General features: G+C 44.3%; 1 non-coding gene across 1 annotated transcript; it reads right to left on the bottom strand.

Moving 5' to 3' along the window:
* Nucleotides 1–530: 530 nt before the first annotated feature.
* On the bottom strand, nt 531–637 carry LOC141621396 (small nucleolar RNA R71). The gene has a single exon (XR_012532294.1). It is a non-coding gene; the product is annotated as a small nucleolar RNA R71 (small nucleolar RNA).
* Between the last annotated feature and the right edge of the window lie 3,464 nt (nt 638–4,101).

The following is a 4,101-nucleotide window of genomic DNA, read 5'->3' as shown; positions in this document are numbered from 1 at the left end:
GTTGAGACGATCATCTAGGATATTACCGACAGAGGAAGAGTTGAGTACTCTGTCAAGTTACTACGAGAACGAGCTGTTCGAAGAAGATCCACCTACATCTCCTGCTTCTACTTCTTCAGCTGAGACAGTCACTTCTCCAGAAATTCCAGTCATGGCTGAAGAAGCAACTATAGCAAGTCATTCGAGTGACAGTGCAAATCTATACAAGGGGTTCGAATTACCTGAAGCTGATAGGAAATTCGAACCAAAGCCTTCCTATATAAACTTGGTTGAGAGAAACCAGTTCGGGGGAGCTGCAAATGAAGATGCAGCCAAGCATATGGAGATATTTATTGATTATTGCTGCTCTATACCCCCGCCGACCGGTGTGACCCAGGACCAGATAAAGGAGACTATGTTTATATCTCACTCCGCGATGATCTTTGCAAGGGAGTGGTACGGAGATCGGATCGAGCCGCTCATGGGATCACCATCGGAATTCTTTGGCTTTGGCATTCTAAAAGAAATACTTCTCTGCCTCGAAGACGAATGCCATTAGAGCTCAGATCACGAGCTTTAAACAGGGACCTGATGAGAACTTTCATGAAGCATGGGTCCGTTTCAAGAAGCTGGTGCGAACCATACCGCACCATGGGTTCGAAAAATGGAGTCTTTGCAATCAGTTCTATAACGGGCTGTATGACGATCGGGGGCTATTTTGGATGCGACCAATGGCCGATTTCTTTGAGAACATGGGAGAGACTAAGGGGTGGAAGATCATTGATGACTTAGCCACCCATAAAGTGAATATGGGAATTCGAGAGGCAATCGGAGGAGAGTCTTTGAATCCCCTTCGTAGTGCATTAGAGGCTCTCACGGCGAGGTTTGACAAATACGAGTTGGGAGGAGCTTCAAAAGGAGGGATGTATCATGTGAATCTTTGTTTGAGACGGTCCTTTCGTGCAGTAGAAGATGCGGGAGCCGAGGGACATGTTTCAGAAAATTGTCCTAGTCCCTTTGAGTCTTGTGCTGCCTTTCAACATTATAGGCAGACAAACACGTACTACGAGCCGAATGTCCACCCAAACTTGAGGTGGAGTAGCCAAAATGTCCTCAATCCGACTCAACCTCCACAGCAGCAGCAGCAACAACCTTATGTGCCTCCTCATAAGCAACAACAGTACCAAAAACCTCCTTATGTGCCGCAGCAGCAACAATCTCAAAATTCCGACTTTGCTGAGTTGAAAAATATGTTGCAAAAGGAGTCCCAAGCTAGAGAGGCCAGGATGAAATTGCTAGAAAGCCAAATTGCTCAATTAGCTAGCAAGAATACCACCCGAGCTCCGGGACACTTACCGACTCAAGCCGACCAAAAAGAGACCCTTAACGCCATCACTTTGAGGAGCGGGTCTACCCTGGAGGGGCCTTCTATGATTGAGGATGCTCCTGAAAAAGATAAGCCGGAACCGAGTCAAAACAAAGTTGGAATGAAAAGTGGAAAGAAAAAGGCGTCTACCAGGTATATCAGTCGATCGACTGACATACCCAGTCGATCGACTGAAGTGCGACAACCAGAAGCTACTATTCCTGTACAAGTCAGTCGACCGACTGACCTCACTGGTCGATCGACTGAGGTCGCTACTGATAGTGAGCCTTTTCGTCCTCCGATGCCCAATAACTTGAGGGATCACTTTTTTCGGGATACGACAGTCCCGAAAATATTGGGGCAAGACCCGAGTGCTGATGGGTCAGTCCCAGTTCCGAAGTACGACCCAATGTCGATCAATGGTTCACATTTGAGACGGTCTGAAGAGGGGTCAAGCTTCAACAAGGAAAAGGTGGTGGACTTTCAGCCTAAGTCCACGGATGCCGGCATGTGTGATTTAGAGGAGAGGGCTAAGCTACTTCTTACAGCCTCATATCCTGAGAGACTAATGCCGACGAAGGAACAGGTATCTTTTAATAAATTTGAAAAAGTTATTCGTAGCTTGAATGTACAAGTTCCTTTCCTTGAGTTAGTCAATCAAGTGCCTGCTTACACTAAATTCATGAAACAACTCTTGTCTAAGAAGAAGTAACTTGAAACTGTGCATACTGTCGCATTAACTAAAGAGTCATGCTCTTATTTGTCTCACACTGCACCCCTTAAGTTAGAAGACCCGGGTAGTTTTTCAGTCCCGTGTAATATTGGCACCTTTCCTATTGAGAAAGCCTTATGTGACCTAGGAGCCAGTATTAGCGTAATGCCCTTGAGTCTTGCTAGAAAGCTCAAATTGACTAGGTTTGCAGTGACCGACATGACAGTACATATGGCTGATCGCTCTGCGGTCCAGCCAATAGGAGTCTTAGAGGACATCCTCGTGCAAATAGGGAAGTTCTTCTTCCCTGTTGACTTCGTGGTGCTCGATATGCCCGAAGATGCCCACATTCCCATTATTTTGGGTAGACCATTCCTGCACACTGCTAGTGCAGTCATAGATGTAGGTTCGGGAACCTTGACCTTTAAAGTAGGGAAGCATTCCATTAATTTTGCCCAACCTGCTAAGAAGAAAGACCCCATGTGGCCTGTAACTTGTAATACGGTTTCTGAAAAGAAATCCTACTTTGTGCTTCCTGACATGCCTATCTCTACTCCTATTCCTGTTGTGACACCTCCGCCCCAGATTGGGAACAAATTGGAGGAAGATTCGTCTATTTCTGATATTGCAGGAGCTGGTTTGGGGAAGGAAGAGCTGCAAGTTGCTCCAGCTGTGAAGGAGCCAATCATTTCACGAGGCGGTCTTGGTTGCCTTAGCTATGGCACTGATGAGGAAGTTGATGACAAGCCGGTCAAAGTGCGAGAGTCCGATTTGGATTCTGACGAGTCCGAAGAGATCATCGACTGGGGAGATATAGAAGTTGTTGACCCGTTGAGTTCGGCGGACATGGAAGCTAAGAAGGGTGCAGCTGAGAAGATGAGCACCGTTGAGGCTACCTCTTGTAGCCAGAAGCCGACCAAGTGGGCCATACCGTGGCCATTCTTGATCAACTATTAGTTGATCACGCGCTTTATCAAAAACTTCATTTTATTGTTTTTAAACACTTTTTATTGCTTTTGTGTGCGCGAGACCTCGCCTTTAATTATTTTGTTGCTTAGGATTTTTAAGCACTTTAGACTTTACTTTGGGTTTTGCGCAATTTTGGGCGCGTATTATTGTGCATTTGCAGGTTTTTAGACCTCATTAGCTCAAGTAATTGAGCAAATACGAAGAAACCTGAAGTTACAGCAGTGTTTTCAGTCGATCGACTGGCACCATTGGTCGATCGACTGGTCCGCAGTTTCCAGGAGCTACTGTTCCTTTCACCCTGGTCGATCGACTGGGTGAAGTGGTCGATCGACCACTGTGCACTGCTGTACCTTTACACGACCTCTCCCCTACTGTGTTTGGTCGATTTGCGGAATTGAGGGAGTTTTTCTACTCCACTTTATCTTCCGTCATATTATTTATTTCTTCTATTTTCTCAATTATGCACATAATACCGCTTCGTTATTACTTTCTCGATTTTATGCGTGGTACTTTGTTTTTCTTTTCAGGTACTAGTCAGTAGCACTGCTGGCTACTGAAATCTCCTAGCTCACGCTGGTTTGGGGAGGTTTCCTTTGCTGCGCTTAAAATCTTGTGAGTTCCCGATTTCCACTTCATGTTATATTTATTTACTTGTTTTCTCGCAAATTCCCGTTTCTCTTTTCTTCATTACATGATTTTGCACAATGGGGACATTGTACGATTTGGTTTGGGGAAGGGTTTTGCGTCGCATATCATTTGCTTGCATTCACGTTTACATTTCTGTTTTGCATCGTTTATTTCATTTCTTATATATACAAAATACCAAGAAAAAATTGAAAAATTTCAAAAAAATTTGCACGTTTATTTTAGCATATAGGTTGAGTCGGAACGGTAGTATTTCAATGATGACATTGCATTTTTAGCTGTTTATGCCTAAGCCTTGCTAATTGACATGTTATTAGTAGAATCATATATGCATAGTCTACGAGTTTTCGTTAATTTCGTGCTGAACTTGAGACTTGACTTAGATTTTTGGCAAACTACTTATATTTTCTGAGGATTAGAGCCTATAACT

This window comes from Silene latifolia, chromosome 1 (assembly GCF_048544455.1).
Source record: "Silene latifolia isolate original U9 population chromosome 1, ASM4854445v1, whole genome shotgun sequence".
NCBI lineage: Eukaryota > Viridiplantae > Streptophyta > Magnoliopsida > Caryophyllales > Caryophyllaceae > Silene > Silene latifolia.
The sequence above is the reverse complement of the archived record's forward strand: the minus strand, read 5'-3'. Positions and strand labels throughout refer to the sequence as shown.